Genomic DNA, 10,373 nt, shown 5'->3' with positions numbered 1-10,373 from the left:
AACAGACAGTAGTTTTCATGCTCATACCCACCCAGCCACCCACCCACCCAGTCAGCCACCCACCCACACACCCAGCCATCCAGTCAGCCACCCACCCACACACACACATAGCTCCATTAGGGAGTGGTTGCACCACTCAAAAATCACACCTTTGTCTTCAATGTTTGTGTTTACACAATGTTTGTGTTTACACAAACATTCAAAGTTGGCCATCCATTGTCAATGGCATTCAATGTTTGTGTTAACACAATGCTTGTTTACACAAACCCTCAGCTGGACATACTGTACTCACTGTAGGAGCGCTCCTCAACAACCATAAAACAACATGCACTCTCCCAGGCAGCCTACTATAGTATTGAAATATAAGTATAGTGTTGAGTATTGAAGACTGCAGAGTGTAACAACAGCTAGTTTCTTTCAACTCACTTCCAAATTACATATTAGCAAGATAGCACCCCATAGCATAGCAGCAGACAACATGGGCACAATCAATGAAAATCCAATTCAGCAAACATTACAATTCAATTATGACCTTTGATGTCTTCAATCATGTAGTAATCCATCATCAAGGGCGGACGCTGTTGTGGAGTTGCCCAGTAAAGTCCAGTAAAGTCCTCAGGATACAACTGTTGTACAGTAGCCTATAGGCTAGCTCCTCTAGGGACTGCTGACTTCCTTTCTTTCCAAAAACTTTGCACTAGACGTTTGACATTGTGAGGCTAACATTTAGTATACTCTCAGAGAGGCTTCTCATTCATATTTAATCATAAACAAAGATGCAAGTTTCTGGTGTGAAGAAAAAACAAATCTGCCACATTCCACAAACAAGCACATGATGACAGGCATCAGGCAGGCATGACCAATCAATCTATGCAGGTATATGGACAAACTAGGAAACTAGGCAGTGCCAGTGGCTACAGATCCAAATAGGAAAAGATTAATAATAATAATAATACACCCACTGCCATATTTTGCTAAATTTAATGCAGTGATTGCATTCACAGTATACAATGACGCTACTGTCATCATATGATATTAAAACAAATTAAAATAATTGTGGCTGGGCCCAGTTCAGACATACATACTTAATTCTGCCTTGCATTAAGACTATGGGACCGATGGCTTCTAGCTCTCAAATGAAACGCAGACCAGCCTCTCCTCTGTAGTGAAAATCTAAAGAATGTTTTATACCTACTCCCCATAAAGACGTTTTTTCTCCTTTTCTACCTCTGTCACACAGGTTGAAGAGCGCATCGCTGCATGTCTGGCTGACATCTCACAATGGGAGAAGGACGTCTTGAGTTTGGAGGCTTCCAGTGCTCGAGCACAGGGAGCAAGGACAGATTCCATCCAAGCCCTACTCACAGCGGCACAGAAGGTTAAATCAGGACTCCGTTGGGTTGAATACTTGTACTCCTGTAAACAAAGTCTGATATCCATCCATGTTTGTCTGTTTCAACATCATGGCCACGTTTTGTTTTGGTTTCCATCATATTTGTTTTGTTAGAAAAATAAACATGTATTATGTTATACGTATACATCATTGTTGTTTCCCTCTCCTGTAATGTCTGTGCTAACCCGGGGTTCTTAAAAAAATATATTTTAAAAAGTTGGTCACAATGGGAGAAGGATTGCTGAGGTGGAGTGCCACAGCTATGTCAGTTCCCAGTTATTGTAGTTATCCAAGCCGCGCTACTCATATGAGCACTTGCGGTGACTGGGAGTGAACCAAGAACCTTGCGATGCATGGACAAGCGATCTACGTACTGAGCTACCTGCAAAACTATGCATAATAATAAACAAGACATTTTAGCTGAGCCACCTGATCTTGTCTATGAACTATGTAAATTATTTCCTGTGTCACACAAAATGATCTCACCTGCACACAAGTGTGTTTTGATCCCAAACCTGAAACCTGTCTATTTTGAGCCAAGGGGATCACATTTTGGCTTTGATGCCTACAGTATGGTATATGTTCACCAAACAAGATTTAACGGGGCTTTCACAGTAAAAAGCCATAATGTTAAGTACAATGGTGTCATGTAGGCCTAAAGGTATTCAAGCCATTCTGTTAACCCTGCCTCTGAGGTCTACAGACATGATATTGGACTCTCATATTGGATTCTGTGAGATCAGGCACAACGTTGGATGGAGAAGGAGGTATACTATATTTCAGAAAGGTTAATGCTGGTCTGGGCCGTGGCTCCAGGCACCTTAGCCGGTAGTCCAAGTCTGGCAGTGTGCCGTGGGTTCGACTCCCGATCCTGACGGCCTTTACTGCATGTCACCCCCCCCATCTTTCTCTTTTCCTGTCAGCCTACTGTCTGTCCCTCTATAAAACTATAAACTATAAAATAAAGGCGAAAGCCACAAAAAAACATATATATATTTTTAAATAAAATAAAAAAAAGGTTAATGCTGTCACCAAACCTGACTGTGTTACGCAAATGCCTCGTACGAAGGACTGCATTGATCAGGTGGGAAGTGAAAGGTTATTGGCAGATTCCATTACAACAGCAAAAGCCAAGAGAATCCCATCTTTCATCATGTAATGGGGGTTGATTTCCTATTCTGCCATGCCCTTTTTGGTATGAGAAACCCTCCAGCAGCATTTGAGCACCTGATGAACAGGGTGTTATATAGCTGGTCGGGCAGGATGTGCAGCCTGTTTGGATGATGTGGTGTTCAGTGACACATGGGAAGCTCCTGTTCCACCTGTACCTGATTTATACTTGGTTGAAATTAGTAGCTCTATGGTTGCAGGAACAAACTCCTCACTCACTGGTTTCAAGCAGCCCGGCCTGTGAGTTCTGATCAAAGTGATCAAAAGTACAATATGTGTCAAAATACAAAGACTCAAGTTAAGTACAGATATTGAGGGGGGGGGGTTAAAGGGCATATTCATACTCCTATTTTACCGCAAGCTCACAAGGTGTTGTGCTCTCAGTATAGGTTTTTTTAAATGTTCAAAAAGGTTTAGGAGGTTAACCTTCAACCTAGCGAATCGTAATTTGCTAAAGTGACAGATCTATCTGGCATGGTATAGTCAGGGTGAAGTCCTGTCCAGCATGCTGTCCCACGACATGAGTGTAATCAACACAGCAAAACTCTGTCACGGAGGACCTTCGCAGAGGGTGTTTCGTAGTTCATACCTCGACGGAGATGCACAACATTACAATCACTTCCCCTGAATGGGCGTGTCCGAGGTTCCCCCATAAATAAGCGAGCCGTGGTCTGGCATGGCCGGCAGCTGTGCCCAGCGGGAGAGCTCACAGGCAGAGAGGACACTCAATGCTCGTCTCTGGCAGCTTGTCTGTAAACCATTTATACTTTTTAGGCATATGAAATAGTCCATGCACGTGCTCAATCTTGACTAAAGGTGGTGTATAAAGTGAAATCTTTTTTAAAACAGAAAGTTGTTGCAGAACTTATTTCATATAATACTTCTATGATAGAGAATTTATCCTTCCAGTTTCAAGCACTTTTTGCTGACTCCGTCTCTGGTGGCGGTTGCTCCTCTCCATACACAATGCATTGAACCTTGATGTTTTCTCAGAAAGTGGAACGCCACTGCATGCTTTAATATGCTTATGGATACTGAACACACAGAGTCGTGTTCAGTATCCCCCCACAGCCACACACACACACACACACACACACACACACACACACACACACACACACACACACACACACACACACACACACACACACACACACGCACACATGCACACACACGCACATGCACACACATGCATGCATACACCGCAGAGTGAATGAATCCATGCCCGGGGGAGAGGCCAGCAGCAGACTCATTTTCTGGATGAAAACAAAGCAGCAGTAATCCAGTGGACGTTTGCCAGCTTGCTAACTATAACATCCACCGCGCCAACCCGCTAACACACTGCCCACATGGGCCCATGTCTAGGGCACAGCGGCTCAGGTTCAGGGAGGCGGAGGTGTTGCAAGAAGCCAGATCTCTGTCCTGCTTCAGAGGCCTGCAGCTGGAGAGAGGCTGCTCACTGGGACATCATCTGCTGGGCTTCCTTAGCTCACATCAGTTCACACACACACACACACACACACACACACACACACACACACACACACACACACACACACACACACGCACACACACACACACAAACGTATGATGACTCTAAAAGGAGGTTTCTCTGTGCACAAGGCAAGCTTAGGACAGATGAGGAGAGCATAGCGCATATAACATTTATCTCCCTCTGTGGATGTGTGTGTGTGTGTGTGTGTGTGTGTGTGTGTGTGTGTGTGTGTGTGTGCGCCGCGCGCGCGAGCCATGTGCGTGTGTATATGTGTGTTTATGCGCATGCATCTCCCTCTGTGCATGCATATACCCGTGCGTATGCGAGTGTGTGTGTGTGTGTGTGCGTATACGCATGCTCGCACGCGTGTACAGTGTGCCGCATGCGAGACGAGATGAGCACCAAGCATGGCAGGAATACGAGGTGTGGGCGGGTGCGAACGACGGTGACATCATCGCCGCCCCGCCGTCCCCGGCCCGCGTCCTCTCTCTCCCATGCTGCGTCCTGGACGCTGACAGCTCCTCCATTGTTCCTGGCGTGCGTGGGCCCCCCCGAGGCATATCCCATGTGTTAGGAATCATCCGCCCACGTGCTGCTGCAGACAGGGGCCCACGACTGTGAAACTGTATACTGGGAGCCTGTGGGCCGCAGGACGGGGCCCTGATGAAAGACAGTGCGACTGTGGGGAGAATAACACAGGCCAGACTCTGAGACACTAGACACACACACGCACACTATAGACACACACACACACACACACACTAGACACACACACGCACACTAGACACACACACACACACACACACACACACACGCACGCTTGTATTACTGTATACTTATGAGGACAGCGACATTTTTAGAAGAAGGCAGATTTTGTGAATCTGAATTCATTTTGTGAATGCCATCTTTTCAATTTATTTTGCCATTCTTTTGGCCTGTATAACCATGGTGCCCATTCTACAAGCTCACCCGCTGTGGCGTGTTGTGAGCTTGTAGATCTGCTATATTCGGTGAACAACACCGTTACGCAATTGAGTATATTTATACAGTATCAGGCATAACTCCAAGTTAACCCTGACTCCGAAACCGAACCTCTAAATGTCTAATCCTGACTCTAAGCCCAAATTGGAAGCCTATAACGCTAAAAAAAATACATTTCTTAAAAGAACAATTTCTCTTGGAGACCAGAGAAATGGAACCCACAATGTCTCAATTTCTACTATACTTGTGGGGACATTTGGCACTAACAAGTAATACAAGTATACACACACACACACACACACACACACACACACACACACACACACACACACACACACACACACACACACACACACACACACACACACACACACAAGCACATTGTCACGCCACAAGCTCTTATAGTGCCCAGACTCCGTCTATGGGGTTGATGGGAGTTGGAGTGTGGGAGGGGAGGTGAGTGCTGGCTGGCTGGCTGGGTAGATAGATGGATAGATGTGATGCTGGTGGACGATGGATGGCTGGCTGGCTGGCTGGCTGGCTGGCTGGCTGGCTGGCTGGCTGGCTAGATGGATAGATGTGAAGTGATGCTGGCTGGCTGGTGATGCTGGCTGGCTGGGTATGGATAGATGTGATGCTGCATGGTGGAGGATGGATGGATGGATGGGGACTGTAGGATACTTCTGGTTCTGCTCAAAAGAACTTTGGAAGGAAGCCTTTCTTCACTGGCACGGGTGAATGCATGCAGTCACACTCCCACCGATCATTAAAACAGAATAGGAGTGGAGGGGGTGGGGGGTCACTGCGATTTTATTAGCGCTGCGCTCTCATTGTGAGATTGCATCAACATTATTGAAATCATCTGCAGACTATACTGTAGTTGCAACTATTTTCTGTTTGTTTTGATCTGCTCCGGTGCCAGATGAGGTCCAGATGATTGGTACATGAGGTCCAGATAGGGCCACACAGTGGACATAGAGCCCCAACAACCATTTAGATATTAGATAGGTAGATATTGAATTTGAAAATATACTCACACTGCACACCTCGGTTAAAAGACAAAGACTATAAAGACAAAGACTAAATGGAACATTTGTGATTTTTTTTACATCCTTCAGATATGTACCCCAAGATGTCGGTTCACAACAATGCCAGTCAGTGAGGAAAATGTACAGAAGAAGGTGAAGTAACTTGTCATGCAGTCATGCGTGCAAAGCTGTTTCCTCTCATCCAAAGTGTTGGTGGCTGAACTCTGGTCAGTGTACGGGGGGAAACCCAGAGGCACAGCGTCACATTTCACCTCCACCGCTTCAAAATGACACCTTTTGTTCAAACAAAAAAAGTCCTGACCTCTCGAGGTGTTGCAGCTACTGGGCGGCGCTACACATATTGATTGTTGTTTTATTAACGCTTTCGAGCTTTCCATTGTCGGATCGTGTTCGTCGCTTTCTTTTTACGAGGGGCACCTTTACTTGAAAACCTCCGCCGCCATCGCTCGGCGAAAACCTAAACTTTGCGTGGAAACCAAAATCCCTGGAATTTATTGGCCATAGTAAATGTGTAGCTGATGCACGCCAACCCCTGCTATTTATTGATCGACCGTTGAATGTTAAACGTCTAACCTTTCACTCCAGCACAAAAGGCCCTTTTGAGATCGGCCCTCCTCCTGGCATAATGTGTGAGCAAATAGCCTGATGCTACACCGATGATATCATTTATCACTTGCAATGATAGGTGGAACGGCCCAACTATGCTTTCTCACATCATTCATCACTTACAGTGATAGGTAGAATGGCCTGTGTTTTTTCATTTATATCTGCATTGGGACCAACAATTACAACCTCTGGGCCCCCCTGAGTATCTTTCAGATAAGTTAGGTACAATAATATTTTGTCTGTAGTTTTGGCTGGCTTCTACAATAAAAATGAAAATACACACATTCACGTGCATGCACGCATGCGCGCGCACACACACACACACACACACACACACGCACGCACGCACGCACGCATGCGCGCACAGCCACACACACAGACACACACACAGGAGACATTGTCCGGGAGACATCTAATCTACAGTATTTTATTTAGCATATCTTACATTTGGAGGTCATGGCCACAACTCAGTTAAATTTGAAACGATTTCTTCAGAATTAGTTGTGCACCATTCTTAACCTCACCGTGACCCACAGACAGGTCATGAAAAACAGAAGAAGAAAGAACGCCCACACCGCTTAAGGAGAAATTTTCCAGTTGCACACAGGGCTGGACCGAGGCTCCCAAATACATCTTAACACTCAGATCAGATTTCTTTTTTTCCATTTTCCATTTTTCCACTTTGTAGTGAGTGAAAACTTCCACATACTTGGATCCAAGAATCTTTCATCTTTACTGCTCAACGTTTGGTCAGACAGAACTTGAGAACCACCACAAAATATACAGATATGCAAGTCATCACTGCTTAACACCTGCAAGCACCAGAGCATGTGGCATCACCTGTAGAAAGTTGGTTGGTTGGTTGGTTGGTTGGTTGAACGGCCCGTCCATGTATTGTATTCTGTGTTCTGTATGTTCTGATGATGGTCTTTTAGACTTAAAGATCAGCAATAAAGTTGAAATGTCATGATAAAGCTCTGGAAGGAGCTGCAGAAATTAAGCTATAGCTTTGAGTTGGACATTAATGGCATCTGCAGTCTCCCAGTCGATGGGTGCAAATATGGAGATATGCTTTTATGAAACCAGATTCTCGAAGCCGAAGAGTCCAACTGGATCTAGAGACAACCGGTGTCTTTGTTGTCCGAAAGACGCGGGCCGTCTGGCAGCTGTGACACCTTTATGACAGCAGGCTGATCCAAGTGCACTCATGGGTCTGGGAGCCCCTCGCATTGATGGATGAATGCTGTGCTGCCCGGTGCCATTTGCTGCCAGGGCCATTTCCCCAACGCCGCTCAAACCTGCGCCGTTTTAGACGGGGGATCTGCGGAGAGGGAGGCTGGTCTGGAGATCTGTTGAGAAGCAAAGGCTCAAAGAGCTTTTTGTCTGTGATGGAGAGGCTTGCTGTCGGTGGTGGCGGGTGGGAAGGGCTAGACGAGGGATTGTCTTACCCCGGAGACAAAGGCCACTGTTCTAGCTCCGAGTGTGACACGCTGTTGGTGTATTCTGATATGTTCTTTATAGATCTGCATCCATTCTTTTACGGTATGATTTGTGTCCTTTGTGGAGTTTTCCAGACGTTGAATGTGAAAAACGCTTTTCTGCTACAAGATGAAGAATATAAGGCTAAATTGGAGATGAACTTACTAGCATTATGTATCATATAATGACTTTTTTTCCCTTCTTAGAATTGCAGTGGAGTAGATCCTTTTTATGTCAGGTTGATATTAGATGCAGCCAGGCGATCCAAATGAAAGATTTTGCTCAGCTCTGTGGCCCAGTTTCAAGACCTCTAGTCTTACCCACCAGGGGACCCGCAGGCCCATTAAAACATTCTCAAGCTTTAGTCCTGTGGGAGCTCACCAGAAACTACAGAGCCATTTTGGATCCTGACCAACAGTTCAAGAAACCCCAACTAAGATCTACTACACTGACAGTGGAAAAAGGCTATATAGGGCCACCTGCTCTTTCCATGATATGCTGGTAGAATAGGCTATAAGATCCCTTATTTATTTATTTCTGTCATTATATCCAAAATGATCACAAACGGAAGATGCTGATGAAGCCCAGACTATGGATTTATGGCAAAAGAAGAGCACTAACAGACAATGAGGAAGGAGCATGTATATTTAAATGATTCTATAGGTTATGGCAGGAGCTAAACTGTACAGTATGTGGAATTGTGGACGACCTAAAACCATTCAGCACCGATCTGGTCCCATATTGTAGACGATAGGATCCACCGCAAATGGGAAGGTTATTGCGACCGTAGGTTGCATTTACCATGAAAACCTGCATCTCCCGTCAGTTAGTCACGCCTCGTGACATCACGCCTCCATATATGGTCACGCCTCGTGGCATCACGCCTCCATATATGGTCACGCCTCGTGACATCACGCCTCCATATATGGTCACGCCTCGTGACATCACACCTCCATATATTGTCACGCCTCGTGACATCACGCCTCCATATATTATCACGCCTCGTGACATCACGCCTCATGACGTGTCCTGCCTCGTGACGTGTCACGCCACCATATATGGCCATCTCCATATATGAAGATCACGACACTGACCTCATCTAACCCTGGATAGCCATACATGGAGAAGACTGGATCAACACCTAGATCTGCATATATGGAGCTGACCTGTTCTGACATTCCATATGTTGATCTGACCTCATCAAACCCTGTACACTCAAGACTCGCTCCATATATGGCCAGTGCAGAATTCATTCCAGAATTGTTGAGAACAGCATCATGGCTATACTTGCAGCACTGTTGAGAACCGCTCGTCCGATCGGCAATTCACACTCGACACGGCACTCCCATGGGAGTGTGAAAGGGTTCTCAAGATCAGACAGACAGACAGACAGACAGACAGACAGACAGACAGACAGACAGACAGACAGACAGACAGACGCACATGCGCACACATGCACGCATGCGTCATTTAGCGTTGGCGTTGCGCGGTTCCGGGAGAACAAGACCCTCCACATTGAGTCCACTGGGCCAACATGGTGATTGAGTGGTCCTCTGTGTGATGCTTTGCAGAGCCAAACTGCCGCGGCATTTCCTGGCTCCGTGCCAAGAGCGGGGGACAGCCTTGGGGTCAGCAGGTATACCAGCGGCCCGCGGGGGTCCTGAGACCCCGGGGCTCCCCGGTATCCCACCCGGCTGAGAGGACGACGCCGACGCCCAGAGGAGCCCTTTTTGCAGGAAGTCTCGGATAATTTAATGTTGCGCGGCTCCCAGACCCCGGGCCCGCGTCTTGAATGATTGTGCAATGGAAACGGAAGATTTATCACCCCTGCAGGAGCCGCTAATCACGGGAGGGGGGTGGGGGGGGGGGGGGTGGACGGACGCTGGAGAGGATGAGCATATCGAGGGCCTTGCGCGGGCGACTCTCGCTGACCACATCCGACTGCGTATACGTATACGCGCCGGAGCCCCGACTTGCCAGACTTGTTCTGTTACCCCCCGGGGCACTCGGGCTGACACGCATGCAAGCTTGCACGCATGCAGGCATGCGCATACAGATGCGCGGGCCAACCTGCTCACACACACACACACACACACACACACACACACACACACACACACACACACACACACTCGTGCGCTGGTCTCTCTTACACACAGTCAGACACACTCTCTCTCTCTCTCACACACACACACACACA

This window comes from Protomyctophum bolini, assembly GCF_963924005.1.
Source record: "Protomyctophum bolini genome assembly, chromosome: 18".
NCBI classification, from domain to species: domain Eukaryota; kingdom Metazoa; phylum Chordata; class Actinopteri; order Myctophiformes; family Myctophidae; genus Protomyctophum; species Protomyctophum bolini.
Note: the sequence above shows the minus strand (reverse complement) of the source record.